The sequence below is a fragment of the Hordeum vulgare genome, chromosome 5H, assembly GCF_904849725.1.
Source record: "Hordeum vulgare subsp. vulgare chromosome 5H, MorexV3_pseudomolecules_assembly, whole genome shotgun sequence".
In the NCBI taxonomy this organism is placed as follows: domain Eukaryota; kingdom Viridiplantae; phylum Streptophyta; class Magnoliopsida; order Poales; family Poaceae; genus Hordeum; species Hordeum vulgare.
The window spans coordinates 241848510-241869310 of NC_058522.1; the positions used below are offsets into that span (position 1 = coordinate 241848510).

General features: G+C 48.0%; 1 pseudogene; it reads right to left on the reverse strand.

Moving 5' to 3' along the window:
* Nucleotides 1–9646: 9646 nt before the first annotated feature.
* LOC123396550 lies at nucleotides 9647–20230 on the reverse strand (annotated as a pseudogene).
* Between the last annotated feature and the right edge of the window lie 571 nt (nucleotides 20231–20801).

Genomic DNA, 20801 nt, shown 5'->3' on the forward strand with positions numbered 1-20801 from the left:
GAACCCCAAATATGCACTTCGTTGGGTTAAGCTTCATCTGGTAAACCCGGAGGTTGTCAAACGTCTCCTTGAGATCACCTAGAAGAGTTTCCTTCTTCTGCGATTTTACCACGATGTCACCAACATAAGCATGGACGTTGCATCCGATCTGGCTGTGCAAACAGTTCTCGATACAACACTGATAAGTCGCCCCTGCACTCTTGAGCCCAAAAGGCATTGAGACATAGCAGAAAGCACCAAAGCGGGTGATGAAGGCCATCTACTCCTGATCCTCCCTTGCCATTTTGATCTGATGGTACCGTGATTATGCGTCTAGAAAGCACAACCGCTCGCAACTCGCTGTAGAATCAATGATTTGATCAATACGGGGTAGGGCAAAGGGATCCTTGGGACAAGCTTTGTTGAGGTCCATATAGTCAATGCACATGCGGAACGTACCGTTCTTCTTGAGAACCAAGACCGGGTTAGCCAACCACTCAGGATGAAAAAATTCAACGATGAAACCAGCGGCTAAAAGCCGGGCGACTTCTTCTCCAATCGCCTTGCACCTCTCTTCGTTGAAGCGACGGAGGTATTGATGAACCAGTTTCATCTTGGGATCTATATTGAGATGGTGCTCAGCGAATTCTCTCGGCACACCTGGCATGTCAGAAGGTTTCCATGCGAACATGTCCCAATTCTCATGGATGAATTCGATGAGTGCGCTTTCCTATTTGGGATCCAAGCTGGTCCCAATAGTGAACTGCTTTGAAGAGACGTCAGGAACAAAATCCACCTGCTTGGTATCGTGTGCCGGCTTGAACTTAAGGGGCGGTTTAGAATCAACCGTAGGTCTCTTCAATGGGCTCATGTCGGCTGGATCCACATTGGCCTTATGGAACTTCAGTTCTTCAACCGCGCATGCCGACTCAGCGTATGCAGCGTCCCCTTCTTCGCACTCCTGAGCTATCTTTCGGTTTCCATCAACAGTAATGGTGCCTATGAGACCTGGCATTTTAAGCTTGAGGTATACATAGCAAGGCCAGGCCATAAAACGGGCGTAAGCCGACCGCCCAAACAAAGCAGGATAGGGACTTTTGATCTTGATGAACTCAAATGTCAATGACTCGCTTCTGTAATTGGACTCATCGCCGAAGGCCACATTCAACTTAATCCGCTCAACAGGGTACGCCGACTTACCCGGGACAATACCGTGGAAGACCGTGGTAGAGGGCATCAAATTCTCTTCCTTAAAGTTCATTCGCCAGAAGGTGTCATAGTATAAAATATTGATGCTGCTACCTCCGTCCATAAGGACCTTAGAAAGCGTATACCCTCCAACCGGAGGCACCACCACCAACGCCAACTCATCGGGGTTATCAATTTGAGGCGAGTGATTGGCCCGGCTCCACGTCACAGGCTGCTCTGACGAATTTAAGTATCTGGGAACCGTCGGCTCAACCATACTGACAGTCCTCTACCTTACCTTCTTGTCTCTCCTGCAAGTATTCGTGGTAAAAACATGGTACTATCCACCATTCAACTGCTTAGGGTTGCTCTGAAACCTGCTCTGGTTGTTTGTCTGCTTGAAGTCGCCCCGGTCATTATACTGCTGATTGCCTTGGCGAGATGACTGTCCACCATTGTTATGTGAGCCGCCTCGCCCTTGAGCCCCCGGGTTAGAGAAATCGCTGATGGGCGTCTTCTACTCCTCCTTGATGACCCTAAGACGTCTGAAGGCGAAACTCCTGCATCACAAAACAATTTTCCCAGGAATGAGTAGATGGGGCACCTGGAGCACTGTGCTTGGGGCAAGGCCCCTTGAGCATCTCCTCATAATTGCGTGGCTTCCTCCAGTACAACCTCGGTCTTGAAAACCGCCCTGATGTGTGTTCCGTCGTTGATTTCGTGGCCCAGCATTGGTGTTTGCAATGAAATCGGAGACACCGTCGTGCTGCCTCCTCTTTTCGTGACCTCCTTGGTTGTTATTGCGCCCAGAATGTTGGGGGTGGCCCTTGCCTCCTTCTCCCCTTTTAGCTTCACTGACCTTTTCGTCATCAGAGCCGGCATCCTCCGTCCCGTCCGACTCAGCATACCTGGTGAGGGTGTCCATCAACTCGCCCATATCCCGCACCTTCCGTGTGAGGCGGTCAAGCTTCAACACCAGGGGCTCAAAATGACAATTCTTCTCCAAAATCAACACTGCCCGAGTCGCCGTAATGTCGTACAAAGAATGGATAATTTTCGCGACCCCCCGGGTCCAATGGTGAGCGGATTCGTTCGCCCGCTGAACACAATGTTGAAGATCTCAATAGTCATTGGGCGTTTGCAAGTTCCACGGAAGTTCTTGACAAAACGCTCCTTGAGTTCTGCCCAGGTGCTGATGGAGTTGGGCGGTAGATTCTTCAACCATGTACAAGCCGGGCCTTCCAACATCATGGTGAAGTACTTGGCGCAGACCGCATCACTGGCATCAAGCACATCCATGGACAATTCATAACTTTCCACCCACGCCCCGGCTCAAGATCAGGAGTGTAGTTGGGCACCTTACGGGGACCTTTGAAATCTTTGGGCATGCATTCGTTGCGCAAAGTGAAAGACAGGCATGGGACCCCGACGTTCCTACCTTGCCCACTATATCCCGAGGCTGGTTGAGCATAACCCGGACCTCCTTGACTCGCCATGGCTGCCGCCACTTACGCCTCGGCCTGCTGGGCAGCTCGAGCAGCATTGACAAGCGCGTGGGCGTTGGGTGCTGGCGGCTTCGTTAGATTGGCCTAAGGTTGGTATCGACGAGCGTCGCTGGAAACTGCCGGCGGGTCATCTGGGCGACTCTTCATGCGGCTCGTATGTGGCGTGGAATGTAGATGGTCGCGACTATAGGAGAAGTGAGCATAGTGGACTACCACAATTTTTAACATCTCTATGGCGTTTCGTGCCTCCACCTCTAAGGCTGTATTCCCACAGATGGGGAGAGACTCCAAGTGGCGGGTTGCAGCCAACACGTTATCCACCGAATTGGAAAAGTGACCCTGAGGTGTTTGAAAGTGCCGAGTGGCCTGTGGATTCAATGGGGGTTGCATCGGCTGTTGAACGATCTCCCCACGTGGATCGCCTTGGCCTGGCGGGTTACGACCTGCTTTGGGCGTTTGCGGGCTGCTGAACAGGTGAGTTGGATTAAGGTTGGGCGGGACGCGACTCTGGCACCTCCTCTCATAGACATCTTCTGACGCAACTCGCCGGCGCTCGAGCTGCCACGCCTCCAACTTCAGACGCTCCTCCTCTTCATCGATCCGGGCTTGTTGATCCACCATCCGGACCTTCTCTGCATCGATCTGGCATTGTATCTGGGTTATCTCTTCGCGAAGTTTAGCCAATTCGGTGTTAACCTCCGCCTTGTTGTCAGCCGTCACGACCACCGCCATGAGTTTCAACATCTCTGCCATCAGACCTGACATGGCCTGAGCTGGGGTCTTGCCTGACCCGCTGGCCCCATTGGCGTTTGCCATATTTGGCTGGTCCTGAGCCGCCGTGGCTCCCGCCATATAGATGGCGATTTGGCGGGGACATCCCTGCGGTTCTTCGGAGATCGCCGCCTCAGGAAAACCACCTAGCCCCCCTTCATGGAGAGGGCATATTGAATCAGTGTCCCCCATCGACAACTCGCCATCGGAGTTGACGGGGGTGTCACCGCTAGCTTCCGGCTCCTCTCGGAGGGCGGATCCTTGCGTCAAGCTGACAAAGGCGCGACATTGTCCGAGCTTACGCGTGGCGGGTTGGGCGAGCTGAGCCGGCTCGATGATGTCGGTGCAGATGTCCGGCTCTGGAACCGATGTTCTGATCTTGCCGATGAAGACGTGGATCTTGCCGAAGGGGACCCGGTACCCGGATTCGATTGATCCGGCCTCGAGACCCCAACTTGAATTGTCGATGTAGTATTTTCTGCGGCGGCTCTTCGTCATAAGGCCGACCGCATAGCTCCCGAACCCTAGAAGGGCTCCCTTTGATAACTCAACTCCACCGTGCGCAAGCCCCACGGTGGGCGCCAACTGTCGTGGTTTTGTCACAGCAGATGTCTTCGTGAAAGGACTTAGTGGTGAAGCCATCTCAACTATGTGGCGACTCAAAGGGGTTGATCGGGAAACGAGAGAACCCAGGTTCAGCCCCTTAGGTTGAGGTAAAAGCCTATGTCCTGCTATGTGTATACTGCTGTGGGAATTGATTACAAGGGTGCGGAATCGCTTGACCTAACTCTCGATTGATCTTAACTAAATACTATCAACCCAAGAGACTCGCCTTTATATATAGGTCGAGGCTCTAGGTTTACAAGAGTCCAACTCTCATTACAATTCATAAGCTGGTCTATCTCTAACTCACCTTGTCTCCCACGTAAGGAAGCTTCTGGTGTCTCTTTCCTCACGTGGGCCGCAAGTCGCCTTCGCTGGGTCTTGGGACAACTGTCTCATCTGGCGCCTTTCGCTCTTTAGACAACGAACCATCCTGTTCATAGAGGTAGAGCCGCCATTATCCTGACCCGGCCTCATAGGGCGGGTCTTATAACGGGATAATGTCCCCAATAGATGCGGTTGGGATGTTCGCAGGTGGCCATACCCCAACGGCTTCAGCGACCACGTACTCTTCTGGCTGCGTTGCACGGGACTGCAACCCAGGTTTGCATGTGAGTGTGGGCACCGGCCAAGGTGTGCAGGACTACGTTGTCGGACGCACGATGGACGATTATGTTGTGGTTGGAGGTACGCAGTCTAGCCCTATCAGAGAGGAGGACGGAGGCCACCGTTTGCTTGGGCATACCACCGAGGAGATTATTGCCTTCATAGGGATCCCCAACCCGGAGACAGGAGATAGGTAGACGAGTAGCTGTCTGCAGACTCAGCCGGATGTCGATGATCTTTAGATGGGCCGTGCCATGCAGACGGCTAAGCTCCATGACATTCAGGCAACTACAGGTATGTCGTTTAATACAAATTGTTCTATCTTGCATTACTCTAATGATGATTTTATTTTAAATGCAAATAGAATAGGGGTGTCTTTGGGTAACAATGGGAAATAAATTTCGAAATCTGTGAATGATCTTTTAGACTTAGAGGCTGACAGAGCTTTGGAGAAGATTAGGAATATTGCTGGTGTTAAACCAATGGATGATTATGAAATTAATGAACTAGGGATGGAGGCAATAGAGGGTCTCTGTGAGGATCTTAGGCCATCGTCACTATTGCCTGAAGAGGATAAAGAAACTGGTTTGGAGGGTTATGTGGACCCTTCACAACTCATTGCTTGCGCATAGTCAGAGACAGGCCATATGGATCGAATGGCTGTATAGGACAAGCCGAAACGCAGTTGGAAGCGCAAGGTTTATCCTGAATCCGCGGTTCGCAAAAGCACAAGACTTAAGACTGCAATTTTTTTTGATGACAAATGAAAGGAATCTTTTGGAACAACAGAGGTCTAGCAGACTTGGCTAAAATAAGATTTCTAGCAGAAGCAACAATAGAGCACAAACTAGATTTTATTGCACTAATGGAAACAGGAAGAGATAATTTTACGTCACAATTTCTTAGTACTCTCTCTGGTGGTATTGAGTTTGATTGGCATTGTCTACCGCCCAAAGGTAGATCTGGTGGGATCTTACTTGGGTGAGGCGTGAGATGCTCAAAGTCAGGAACGTAGTGTATGGGGACTTCGCTGTAAACTTTAGGGTGCGATCTAAGGAGGACAAAATCCTTTGTGCACTTGTGGCTGTGTATGGTGCGGCACAACTTGAGTTAAAGATGGATTTCTTAGCCTATCTTGTACGAATTTGTGGGGATGAGCGGCTACCGATTTTAGCTAGGGGGACTTCAACATCATTAGGCTATGAGACGAAAATAATAATGACAACTTTGATGGCATATGGTCATTTATGTTTAACACAATTGTCGAAAGCTTAGATCTACGAGAGATAGAGCTGTCGGGCAAAAAATTTAATTGGGCTAATGCTTTGCCTAACCCTACTTTGGAGAAGTTGGATAGGGTTCTCACTAGTGTCGAGTGGGAGCAGAAATTCCCGCTCGTAACAGCACGAGCGTTACCAAGAGCGATTTCTGATCATACCCCTTTGCTGGTTGATTCAAGTGACGCTACACATCCGAGCAACAAGAGTTCTTTTTCTTTTTCTTTCAAATCAGCTTGGTTTTAGAAAGAAGAATTTATGGACATAATAGCCAAAGAATGGGCTAGGGACATTGGGGGAGCATCGAATGTTGAGCATTGGCAAAATAAGATTAGAAACCCGAGGCACTTCCTTACGGGATGGGCTAAACACGAGAGCGGGAAATATAAGAAGGAGAAATCAAGGCTTCTCAATATTATTAATTTTAGACTTAGAAGACGAATCAACGCAGTTAGATGACAATGAGAGGTCATCTAGATTTGACGCAGAATTAAGTCTTAAACAACTCCTTCGAGAAGAGGAGCTGAAATTGGCACTTAGAACAAAAGTGCGTCGGGTGATTTATGGTGATGACAATATGCAGTATTTCCATCTCATTGCGAACGGAAAACATAGAAAGAAAAAGATTTACCAACTTGAGTAAGATGACGGTACGATCGTTGGACATGAAAATCTAAAGTTGTACATCTCTGAGTATTATAAGCGTTTATTCAAAGAGCCGAATGACAACTTTGTGTCCATGGATGACCAGATGATCAGTGATATACCTCAACTTGGGGATGATGAGAATGAGTTATTAACCGCACCATTCATGGAGAAAGAGGTGTTTGAGGCAATTTCACAAATGGAAAACAATAAAGCACCAGGACCGGACGGATTTTCAGCTGAATTTTATAAGAAATGTTGGCATATTATTAAAGGTGCTTTACTTCCAATGTTTGAGGACTTGTTCAATGGCCACCAATAGTTTTTTCACCTTAACTTTGGGACAATTATGTTGTTGCCAAAGAAGGAAGGGGTGGTGCGCATTAAACATTTTCGTCCTGTTTACCTACTCAATGTTAGTTTCAAGATCTTTACAAAGGTTGGGATGAATAGATTGTCGCATATTGCACATAGAGTAGTGCAACCTAGTTAGACTGTGTTCATGCCGGACAGAGAAATACTAGAGGGTGTGGTCATCCTACATGAAACACTACATGAAATTCACTCGAAGAAGCTAGATGGGGTGATCTTCAAAGTGGATTTTGAGAAAGCATATGACAAGATTAAATGGACCTTCCTACAACAAGTCTTACGTATGAAAGGATTTGATGAGGTATGGAGGAAGCACGTCGGATCCTTTGTACAAAAAGGTAGCGTTGGAATTAAAGTCAATGATGATATATGACATTTCTTCCAAACGCACAAAGGGCTCCGACAGGGGGACCCAATGTCCCCCATCCTATTCAATGTAGTTGCTCACATGTTGGCAATTCTAATAGGGAGGGCCAAAAAGGAAGGCCATATCGGTGGACTAGTTCCACATCTAGTGGATGGTGGTGTGTCTATATTACAATATGCTGATGACACTATCTTGTTTATGGAACATGATATTGCAAAAGCCAGAAACATGAAGCTCATTCTGTGCTTATTCGAACAGTTGTCGGGCTAAAGATTAACTTCCATAAGAGTGAATTTTTGTGCTTTGGAAGAGCCAAAGATGAACAACTGTTTGGCTGTGAATTGGGAAGTCTACCGTTCACATATTTACGTATACCTATTCCCCACAGAAAGCTATCAAACAATGAATGGGAATGTGTTGAGGACCGTTTTGAGAAAAAACTAAGTTGCTGGAAGGGTAAGATTTTGTCATACGGAGGAAGACTCATTTTGATGAACTCCGTTCTCATGAGCATGCCAATGTTCCTTCTGTCCTTCTTTGAGGTGCCGGTAGGGGTACAGAAAAGATTGGACTTATATAGATCTCGATTCTTCTGGTAGAGCGATGACATTAAGCAGAAGTATTGACTTAGTAGATGGGATATTATTTGCAGACCTAAACATCAGGGAGGATTGGGAATTGAAAATTTAGAGGTAAATAACAGATGTCTGCTAATCAAATGGCTATACAGACTATATGTGGAGATAGAGGGCATGTGGGTACAAATTCTGCGTAATAAGTATCTACAATCTAAAACCTTGGCACAGGTAACACTCAGGCCAAATGATTCTCCTTTCTGGAAAGGCTTGATGAAAATGAAAGCAACATTTTCCCACAAAGCCAAATTTATCACTTGAGATGGTAAATCAACGAGGTTCTGGGAGGATATGTGGCTGGGGGATACGCCTCTAGCCATAAAATATCCATCTCTCTATAATATTGTTCAACGTAAGGAGGCATACGTTGCCACAATATTACAGTCTAATCCTCTAAATATTCAATTCCGGAGAGCTCTGTTAGGGCATAGATGGGAGGCATGGTTGCATTGAGTCACAAGACTTATGGATGTCCTGCTATCGGAAGAGACCGATATGCTTAAATGGAAGCTTACGTCTATTGACATCTTTACTGTCAAGTAGATGTACTTGAGTCTCATCGACACAACAACATTGCCAAAGTCCAATTATATCTGGAAGGTGAAAGCGCCGTTGCATATCAAAGTCTTCATGTGGTTTGTGCACAAGTAGGTGATCCTTACTAGAGATAATTTGGCGAAGAGAAATTGGGAGGGAAGTAAACGATGTTCTTTTTGTGACCATGATGAGACTATCAAACATCTTTTTCTCCAATGTCCGCTAGCAAGTTTTTTATGGCAAACTATTCGTATAGCCTTCAATATTACACCGCCGGATAGCATTGACACGTTGTTCGGGACGTGGCTAAATGGGGTTGATTTAATTTATGCCAGACATATTCATATAGGAGTATGTGAATTAATTTGGGATATATGGAACTACATGAATGATGTCACCTTTAACAGATTATCAAATATAAATTTCTTGCAGGTACTCTACAGGGCATCAACGCTGATCCGTACATGGTCGTTACTAACTCCTGCGGAGACCAGGGAGCCTTTGGTTACTAGGTCTATCATGTGGGAGATGGTAGCTCGGGATATCTACAACCAGTTTGGATGGCGGTCCAGTAGTAGGATAGATGGTTAGGCATCTAGGACTATGTTCGCCGGTTGTGGCATATTTTTGTACTACTTTTTATCTTTGTACTGCCCATTTGGAGCTTGTTCGAAACCTTTGGACAATTGTTGGATTTCTTAAATAAAGCGGCTGCATGCATCGTTTTGATGCAGAGGCCGGAGTGAATCCTCCTTTTCTAAAAAAATCTAGTTCTATACCAACTCTATACTGGAGTATACATACCTGATGACACCAAAGCTGTTTTGGTATGGCGGGCATAGCTGGCCACTGAAAGGGCGGAACACCTTGAACACGCCTCCCATGGTGGCGGCCATCGACACGGTGAGGTAGGCGACGGTGAGCGCCTTGATGCAGAGCCACCTCAAGCTGCTTCAAGTACATCCCCACGGGGAAGTAGACGGTGAGCGGCCAGAACGTGAGCGTGCACATGATCCCTACGATGGTGCCCAAGGATGGCATTGCCATGGCGACCAAGCCCAAGGTGGTCAGGAAGACGAATGCCGAGCGCTAGAGAAGCCAAAACACGCTCATTGCCAACGGCCCAACCCGAAGTTCCTGCGTGACGAAGCCGCTCTCTGGTCATCTGGCGGCGACCCAACTCTCGACGAAGGCGGCGTGACGAAGCCACTCTCTAGCCATCTGGCGGTGGCCCATCGCTCGACGAAGGCGGCATGACGAAGCCGCTCTCTGGCCATCTGGCGGCGGCCCAATGCTCGAAGAAGGCGGCGTGACGAAGCCGATGTTTAGCCATCTGACGGCGGCCCAACGCTCGATGAAGGCGAAGATGGGCTGGCAGAAGACCTGGTAGGCACCGACGAGATGCACGACGATGGTGGCGTTGGCGACGTCCACCAGCCAGAAGGGCTCGTAGAAGCTGAACCCAGTGAGGAGGTTGTCCGGCGCGTCGTTGCCAAAGGCCGCGTAGCCCATGCACCCGCACATGACGTAAAATGCCATTGCCTTCTTTGTCATGGCTGCCTCCGACGGTGGTGCCTCCTTGATGGTGTCCTGGATCTCGATGAGCACGTTGGAGAAGGAGTAGGCGAAGGCGATGTTGCAAAGCGCCTGCAGGAGGTGCCACAACTTTTGCGTCACGGGCGTGCAGATGTCGACGCCGGAAGAGAGAGCAACTGCAACAGTGGTAGCGGAGGACTTCGGGTGGACTGAATAGAGATCGTCGTCGGGACTATCACATCACTGGAGTACCATCCTAGTTCGAGCGTCCTTAACACAAAAACTAAATTCGTCAAACTCAACAGTTACAGGATTTTCACGAGCCAGATAACGAACGGAAACAAGATTTTTAATGAGGTTAGATGAAACAAAAATGTTAGATAAAGTGATTGGCATGGAAGTAGAAGGAACGAGGCGCGCCCGACATGTGTGATCAGAAGGGTGGATGTAACGCCCGGGACACACCCGACATCGGCCGTTACTCCCGGTGGGATCTAAACTGGCCCCACATACCAATACTAGTCTTTTCTGCGCACTTTGTCCTCACTCATGCGCACCCAGACCGAGGATGCTTAACTTCGGAGTTCTGTTCGAATGGGCTCCCGGAAAAGAAGGAAGTCCTTATTGATATGAGTAGTCTATCATCCCTAATAAGCTAGGCTATCACATACAACACCACTTAGAGGAACCGACGTCCTCGTCGGGCCACAGGAGCATTCCCTCTTGGCACAAACATCTGTGCATCTAGTCCAGTACATGTGCCATGCCGTGTGCCATGACGAGTCACAAACGTCATGAACAACATGGCCGCACACCTGTCCGCAAACATCCATGTAACCGCGAGGGCCGGCTCTGATACCAACTTGTAACGCCCCGGACACACCCATCGATGGTCGTTACTCCTGGCGGGATCTAGACTAGCCCCACATATCAATACTAGTCTTTTATGTGCACTTTGTCCTCACTCATGCGCACCCGGGATCAACTTCCCGGTCGGTCACCCATCCTAGAACGACTCCAAGCCGAGCATGCTTAACTTGGGAGTTCTGTCCGAATGGGCTCCCGGAAAAGAAGGAATTCCTTATTGATATGAGTAGTCTATCATCCCTAATAAGCCAGGCTATCACAATGGAGCCATCACTGACAGTGATGCGGGTGGTGGTGTTGACGGGAGAGAAGGAGGTGAGGTTACCCGGATGAGCGAACATGTGGGCAGTAGCACCGGTGTCCATGTACCAGTCACCGCCACCAGGCTAGTTGTTGGGCGAATGAGTGGTGTGCAACACGGCGAGAAGCGTCGACGATGGAGGCATGGCCGACGGGGGTGATGGAGACGCCATGGGAACACCATAAGCACCGGTTATCAGCGGCGGTGGGGGAGGCAGGTGCCCTCCGTACGACTGTGGACTGGCAAGATATGCCTGATGTGCCAGTGGTCGCGGCGCAGGAAGGGTCGGTGCCGGGGCCCGAGGAACCGACATTGTGTATGCATGGACAACACCCGTCCACGGGTTGTAGCCGCCAACGCAAGGCGGAGGAGGCTACTGCACATGTTGCTGCTCGGGGTGCTGCCCTGCTGCTGTTGGCGACCACCGTGCCGACCGCCCCCTTTGCGGGCAGCTCGAGCAGGCGTGGGTGGCGGTTGGTGCGTGCCGAAGGGTGCCGACAGTGTTGGGAGTAGCGGCGGTTGCTGCGTTGAGGGGGGCCACTGCTGTTGTGGAGCGGCGAGTGGTGGTGGAGGGCCTCCACGAGTGGTGCCGGCGGCGAGGGCAACCTGCATGGCCCGACGCTCCGCCAACCGGATATAGGCCACAAACTTGGCGAAGGAGGGCTCGGTGATGAGGAAGAGGTTCGCCACGGCGTTCCCTAAATCTTTGTTGAGCCAGCGGTGAGCGTGCTGAGAAGGGCGTCGTCATCAATTTTCGCAAAAATGTCGCGGAGCTCGCCAGCAAGGGTATTGAGACAAGTGCAATATCCATCGATGGAGGAGTTGTCCTAGTGGCACCGAAAAAACTCTTGCTACAAGAAGACGCGAAGTTGAAGGAGATTGTCGGTGATGAGCCAGTTCAGCTTGGTCCAAACCGCAAGGGCATTGTCACCGTCGTGCACGACCGTATGAAATACATCGGATGAGATGGTTAGGAAGAACCAGCGGATGAGGGTGACGTCAATGGTGGACCACCCGTGATGCGTAGACACAAGGCTGGAGTCAACCGAGCCATCTACGTGATCGAGAAGATTGTACTCTCGGAACACAAGGGAGAAATAGGTCTTCCGTGCATAGTAGTAGGAGTTCGTCTGGGTAAGATGGACCGGAACTCGCTCGTGGTTGTTGAGGTTGCGGATGTGGGCGGCATCGGGAGGATTGGCATCGGTGAACAGGTTGGAGCCGGAAGATGTGATGGAAGACATAGTAGCAGCGGCGGCGTTGGGGAGCACGGCGGCTACGGGTGGAGGAAGAAACAGCGGCGGCGGTGCTAGAGAGCTCGACAACGGCGGCTAGGGATTGTGGCGGCGGCGGCGCAAGAGGGCACTGCGGCGGTGACTAGGGATTGTGGCGACAGCGACACGAGGATAGCGGTGCGGCGACGGGTGGGAGATGCAGCGGTGGCGCGGGTGAGGTGTGTGCGCGACGGCGGCGGCGGGTGGAAGCTAGGGTTTAGAACCCGAAAAATGATACCATGTATGATGATGGAATTGCACAATGTACTGATCAGGTGCAATCGCACGTATATATAATGTACAAGGTGGGCCACGACCTCAAATATACAAGGAACTAGGAGGTGGAGCTAGATACACAATATGCACATAACATATATAGTCAACAAGGAGTAGGCGAAGGCGATGTTGCCCAGCGCGTGCAGGACGCGCCACAACTTCTGCATCACGGTGATGCCCGTCGTGCTGCCGATGGAGACATTGGTGAGGGTGCCTTGGAAGCCGTCGTTGCCCACAGTCTGGGCAATTTCGATCCCGAGCCCGATGCTAGAGTAGGTGAAGGACCTGACGGAGGCAACGACGGAGAGGCACCGTATCTGATCAAAGTTGGGTATCTAAGAGAAGACGATCTGCGAGCACCGAAGCCGATCATGTAGGGCGTACTGGAGGTGTGGTACAAGTTGTCGTGCCACTTTGTGTGGAAGCAGTTGGCCCTCGTGATGGCATGATAGCTAATGGAGGCGCCGATGGTTTAGCCAATGGTGATGCCGACGAGGTTGGCTTACTGTATGACGCCACCGAACTTCAACTTTGCATAGTTGAGGATCGCTCGGACGACCTCCACTAGGAGTAGTTCTGGCTGACGGTGGTCGGGTCACCAGTGTGGTAGCAGTCGGCGAGAAGTGTGGAGCTGTAGTAGATGGCGACGCCGAAAAGCGCCATGGTGGCGGGAACCACGACCTAGCCGAGCTGCGCGGTGGCCGAGGCGAGCGAGAGGATGCCGGAGCCGACGAGGAGGCTAGAGATTGGCAATGTGGTAGGTGTTTTAAAATATAGTCTCCTCAACACTCAAACACTCTCTCATAGATTTTGACAATGTGGTAGGTGAGTAATTGAAGTGGAAAACAACTTGAGGAGGCTAGAAATCAAGGACCAAAGGTTGGGGTGGGATTCTCTTAATTTCAACACATGGGTAAGTGGTTCTCTCTTAGAAAATGGACATGTGTTAGTTTCATCCTAGTTGCTCCGTAAGAGTTAGTGGAATGGGTGGGGATATATACAGGCAACACCAAAAATCTACCTGTTACACACCTTTATGCACTACTTTAAGTTGTTCGGTGAGACCGGATGAAACAACTTGGTGAGACGAATGGGTGCCGACCTAATAACTTTCCACACTTTGATGAGACTGATTGAAACTACTCGGTAATTCCGAGATAAAATCAATAGGTAACAAAAGGTTAGCAAGTGCTCTTTGGTGAGTCCGAGTTGCTAGGTTTTGACACTGTCTATCTCAAGTGTTTATCTATGGGTCCGAATAGATGTGTTTTAGTGGGACCGAGATAGACTTTAGGGTTTTGGACATAAGCGAATGCGGGAATGTGGCTGAGAGTTTTGGAACAATATCTCTAAGTGTGGGATCGAGAAGTGCCTTCTAGAGGGGGGTGGGGGTCAATAGAAACTTAACAAGGTAAAAGAACACTGTTTAATTTGATTGAAATTTAGGTAGATTTTTGCACAAGTTAAGATACATCCAAAGCTTCCTACATATGTATATCCAGAGATTGAGTAACATAAAGTAAATGTCATGCAAGTGTAAGAAAGTAAAGGATGCTAGAGTTAGGAATATCAAACACAATGAAGTCATGGCAATTTTTGGCGTGGTTCCGATAGGTGGTGCTATCGTACGTCCACATTGATGGAGTCTTCAACCCGTGGAGGGTAACAGTTGCACGATTCCACGAAGGGCTCCATCCACGAAGGGTCCACGGAAGGCCCTCTCAACCAAAACCTAGATTATCAACAATTTTTTTGGCTAGGGAGAGACATCGAGCGAATATGGATCTTGGAGCAAAAATGGAGCTTAGGAAGGAAGAGGTGGCCTCCTTGGGGAAGAAGACCTCCTTTATATAGTGTGGGGACAATTCCAACCGTTATCCCCACTCAGCCCGCACACTAGTGGTACTACCGCTCCTAGGAGCGGTACTACCGCTGGGGCGGCTGAGGCAGCTACACAGAGCAAAGGCATAATGAGGATAGTACTTCCGGAGCGGTACTACCTCACCCTACTGCCGCTCAGGTAGACTAGGGTGATCTGGGGAACAGAAGGGTAGCCGGTAGTAGCGGGCGGTACTACCTCTTGCTACTATCGCGCTACCACTGTTCGACAATTCTGCTCAAAACTGGGAACAAAAACGTAGACAGTAGTATAGGGCGGTACTACCACTCAGCCCTTCTTCCTAAGATATAGGAACAAAAGGGTAGTCGGTAGTATATGCCGGTACTACCGCCCTTGAGCGGTACTATCGCTCACACAAGCGATACTACCGCTTGCTACCTTGTTACGCAAATGAGGGCAAGGAGGAAAGCACCATTGAAGCAGGGAAAAGGATGGGTGCACAAGATCGTATACGTGATGATTACACCCAAACCTTTCCAATATGGACCCTCTCTGCATAGTACGGTTCTCCTGTGACTCAACTCCACCGAGAGAGAAACGAAGGACAAAAACCGTCTTTACTCTTATCCACCGAGGGGCTTGAATCGTCTTGTGCTAGATGATGAATTATCTGAAAGGCTTAGCGCACACGACTAGTCCGCAAATACATTGTCATCAATCACCAAAATTACCGGGTAAAAATATGCTCTTACAATCTCCCCCTTTTTGGTGGATTGATGACAATGTGGGATTTGCTATAACAAGTATCATAAGAAAATAAGCAAGACCGCACTATGTACAAAATATAGACGAGGCTCCCCCTTGATGTGTGCCCTATTTGGGTAGGCTTTTGGAATGCAAAGAGCACACACAAGTATCAACACTCTTCCTATATTTTATAAACAAAAAACTACTTGTAGAACTAGGATAGGAGATGAATATATCTTGCAAGGAGTGACATGTGAGAGTAAATATATAGCACAAGATAAACATAACTCGCAACATATGACAAGGGATAATTAAAGGATATCATATGTCTCAAACCATATGAAGAAGTCTCATAACCATGTAACAAACCAAAGAAAAGCAAATGAAAGAAGAGTTCACGAGCGAAGAGACCACAAGCAACTAAAGTAAATCCCTATACTCTCTCCCCCTTTGGTATTGAGACCCCCAAAAGGGCAGAGAGACCTAAAAACCAACGACTCGAGGTGGTAGCGGAAGCAGAGGATCATCATCAATATTCGTCGGACTCTTCGGTGTGCTCAACATCAGAATCCCACTTGTAGTTCTTGGAAGTCCAAACCTCCTCATGAGTGATAGAGTCCTCAGAACCACTCTGGATTTTTGTCCCTAGATGTGTGCCTATCGCCTTGTGCAGGCTCCTTGCCTCCTTGTCTGCAACATGAGCTTTGTACTGACCGCGAGCTTGTATGCAAAACAAATTCTTCATCTTCTTTGTGAGCTTCTTAGCCGAAGATGGCTCAGCCAGAGGGCGCATGGAACTAGAAGCAGCCGTGTCCCCAACAACAAAGTCAACATCACCATCCTCATGATTCTCATGAGACTCATTCTCAAGAAGATCCACCTCTCGAGCAGTATGAGTGGACTACTTGTTCTTCTGGCGAAGCTGCACCACCTCATGAGGAACCAAATCACCGGACTCAAACGACACCGCAGGAAAAGTGGTCTCCAAGGTTCTCTCAATTAGAAGCATCAGATAGGGATCATAAAGAGGGCATTTCCGCTCAGAGATGCCAGAGAGAAGCTCCGACCACATGACATGAGATACACCAAGGCCTCACACTCAGTTTCATTCCTCATATTCTGACAATAAAGGAGCATATACACCAGGAAGGAGTGTACCTAATCCAGGTTACCAACTCGTGGAAAAAGAGTATGCTTTAATACGCTATGCATGATATCAAGGATTGGTTCAAGCACATAGTTGGGCTTGCCAGTAGTGGAGGAGATCTTCTTCGTGGAGTAGGGCCAGAGCTTGTTCTTGTGAGTATATGTTGTTTCTTGATGGGGACGGAAGCCAACTGGGGTATGGAGTCCCTTATCCTCAAACCCAAGCAGATCCATGAATTCCTTCCAAGTAGCAGACATTTGACGATTGTTAATCATCCAAGTGAGAGTCCATTCTTTGTCATCCCCAACATGAACGATAGCATAGAACACAACTAGAAGTTATGCATCAAAGTCCTTGTTGAACTGCATGAGACTGATAATACGAAGCTTCTCACACATGCTAAGAGCCTCACCAAAGTATTGACATTCTTTTGGAGATAATCCATATCTATCATCTTCACATGAGGAACATAGAGGATCTTCTTTTGTTGAATGACATCATGATAGATAGAACCTTATAGTTTAGTACAGAAGGGACGGTTGAGGAGATTGGGCTCCCACGGTTGAACATAAGGATTGCAACGACGAATGGACCAGAACTCCTTAATGGGAACCTCAGCCAGAGATGGACCTTTCTTGGACTTGGAAGTAGCCTCCTTGGCCTTCTTCTTTGGGGGTGCATTGGGGTTGGTGTTGTCATCACCGGGATTGCGGAACCACTTTGACCCACCCTCATGAGAGGGGTTCGTTCGACGCTCACTACCACCCGAGATCAACCAGAATAAAGGAAGGAAAAACAATTATAAAACAACTTTATAAGCCTGGATAAAAAGAATGAGTAAATCTGGAGTAAGAAGGGAAAACATGTATATTTAGTAGCACTAGCAGTAGTACCGTGCGGGCGGAGACCATGGGGGCACCTACAGTCGCCGGTTAGATCTGGTAGTATCGGTGAGACTAAACATACAAAGTGTTCACTGAAACTACAAATCTACTCCCTAGACATCTTCCACAACAAACTCATGCTTCAATTTTCACACAAATCGATGAATGCAACAAATATTGTCCAAGACCTAGATTCAAAAGATGAGAACCATAGGAGAGAAAACACAGACAATACCGACATTCATGGCAAGAGGAGAGGGAGGGGATCGATTCCACTGATTGGAATCGCAGAAGAGTGGGCGGAAAACGGGTATCCGATGGCGGTCGCCGGAGCTTCCGATTCGCCGGGAGAGAGACTCCCGCGAGAAGAAGGGGTGAAGGGGTACAGGGTAGTGGGAACTGCCCCTGCCCCACCCCATAACCCCCCATGTGGCTCGGTCAAGCGATAGTACCGACCGCCCGTGAGCAGTAGTACCGTCCTTGAGGGTGGTAGTACCGCTCAGGACAACATCCAAAGGCATCACATCAAGGGAAAAATAGGCTTATGCAAATTTTTGATTTGTAAAAAGGCGGAGGCTCGCAAAACTAACAAAGACCAGGAAACACTACGAGAAAGCAGATCAATAACCACAACGAAAAGGTTGGAGTGACCTACATACACAAAATAGGCTTCCCAAAAGAAAAGGTCTCTCTATAGGAGGGGGCGGTGGCCGAGGCCACCTATGTTTGAGTCAATCGGTATAGCCAGCAAAGATTTTAACCTTGGGCCCATGATTAAAAGTCATCTTTGAAGCACAAGTACCATCAATTTTTTCGCAAACGTGAAAGATTTAATTATTTAATGCATAATAGGGGGAGGGATAGTTTACTGAGAGAACTAGACTCCCCATATGTCCATGCCTACATCTAAACAAGACATAATGATGAGTGTGGTGGGGTGTGCACAAATTCAATCCACATTGCTCGAATCAATGATATTTAGCTCATGCCTTAACTCATGAAATGTTGCTTTAGCTAATGGCTTCGTGAAGATATGTGCAAGTTATTCATTAGTATTGATATGAATAAGATTGATATCCCCACGCTTTATTTGCTCCCGGATGAAGTGTTGACGAATCTCAACGTGCTTCGTCTTGCAATGTTGAACCGGGTTGTTGGAGATCTTGATTGCACTTTCATTGTCACAATAAAGATGGACTTTGTCACAAGTGACACCATAATCTCTTAATGTTTGCCTCATCCAGAGAATATGTGCACAACAACTTGCCGCGGCTACACACTCATCCTTGGTGGACGAGAGAGAAACACAATTTTGTTTCTTTGAAGACCAACTTACCAAAGAGCAACCAAGGAATTGGTAGCCTCCATAGGTTGACCTCCTCTCCACATGGTCTCCTTCCCAATCTGAGTCCATGTATCCTAGGAGATCAAATGATGCACCTTTGGGGTACCATAAGACAAAGTTTGGGGTATGAGCAAAATATCGAAAGATTCGCTTGACCGCCACAAAGTGGCTTTCCTTATGTACGGATTGAAAACGTGCACAAATTCGCACAACCAACATAATATCCGGTCTAGATGCACAAAGATAAAGCAGGGATCCAATCATGGAGTGGTATACCTTTTGATCCATAGCTTTACCATTGGGATCACTATCAAGATAGCATTTGAGAGGCACATGAGTGTTTGCCTTGGGCAGATTGAGCTCATCCAACTTGAACCGTTTGAGCATGTCTTGAGTGTATTTTGCTTGGTTGATGAAGGTTCCTTGACTTTGTTGTTTGACTTCGAATCCAAGGAAGTACTTCAACTCCTCCATCATAGACATCTCAAATTCTTTGGTCATTAGTGCAACAAACTCATCATTAAAAGCTTTGTTAGGAGAACCAAAAATGATATCATCAACGTATAGTTGGCATATGAACAAGTTCCCTTTAACCTTCTTTGTGAAAAGAGTGGGATCAATTTTCCCAATTTCAAACCCGCAGTCTTGCAACATCTCAGTAAGGTGCTCATACCACACACGTGGGGGCTTGTTTAAGTCCATAGAGAGTCTTATCGAGAACGTATACATGATCGGGGAACATGGGATCCTCGAATCCCAGGGGTTGCTTGACATATACCAACTCCTTAAGTAGACCATTAATAAATGCACTCTTCACATCCATTTGATATAACTTGAAATCATGATGAAAAGCATATGCAATTAACATGCGAATATATTCAAGACAAGCGACAGGAGCAAATGTTTCACCGTAGTCGATACCCTCGACTTGAGAGTAGCCTTGCGCCACCAATCTTGCCTTGTTGCAAAGGGAAACACCATTCACATATTGCTTGTTCTTGAAGATCCATTTGGTTCCAGTGACATTGTGATCCTCCTTTGGCCTTTGCACCAAACGACACACTTTGTTGCGCTTGAAGTTGATTAGCTCATCGTGCATGGCTTCAACCCACTCCATGTCCTTGGGAGCATCTTGTACCTTGAGGGATTCAATGCAAGAAACAAACACGTGATGTTCACAAATGTTTGTTAATTGTTTACGAATGGTTACCCCTCTCTTGAAGCTGCCGTAGACGTTCTCCAACAAATGTTGTTTATGTTCAACCTTGGCATCATTGTTAGCGGCTTGCCTCTCTAATATGTCCTCCATGGAAAGTTGAGGAGAAACATTCAGAGGAGCATCGTTGAAGATCTTGAGCGCCATCATGAGCTTAATCTTGATCTTGAATATGGTATTGATCTTGAGCTTGCTCGGGGATGTGGACTTGATCTTGGGCATCACTTGGTGAAACACCATTATCATGTGGTTGATCTTGCCCTTGATCTTATCCACGAGGTTGAGGACCTTCATTTTGTTCTTCGGAAGCATGTGGGTCTTGCGTTGGTGATGGTTCTACTTGAGTGGAACATTGTCCTTCTCCTTCGGTCACAAGGGGTTCCTCAATAGGTAGGAAGTGTCCCACACCCATTCTTCTTATGGCTTGGGGAGGAATTTCATCACCTACATCACAAAGACCAATTTGCTCCACTTTGGAACCATTATTTTCATCAAACTCCATGTTACACGTCTCCTCAATGAGCCCATTGGACTTGTTGAGGACACGTTAAGTGCGAGAGTTTGTAGCATAACCAAGAAATATGCCCTCTTGAGCTCTAGGTTCAAATTTATACAAACGGACGCCTTTCTTGAGAATGAAACACTTACACCCAAAAACCCTGAAGTACTTGAGGTTGGGCTTGTTACCGGTAAGAATTTCATAAGGATTCTTGTTCAATCCTATGTAGAGATAGATTCGATTAGATGCATGACAAGCGGTGTTTACGGCTTCGGCCCAGAAGTTGTACAGAGATTTGAATTCCGTCATCATGGTCCCTGCCGCATCCATCAACGTCCGGTTCTTTCTTTCCGCAACACCATTCTGTTGAGGTGTATAAGGTGC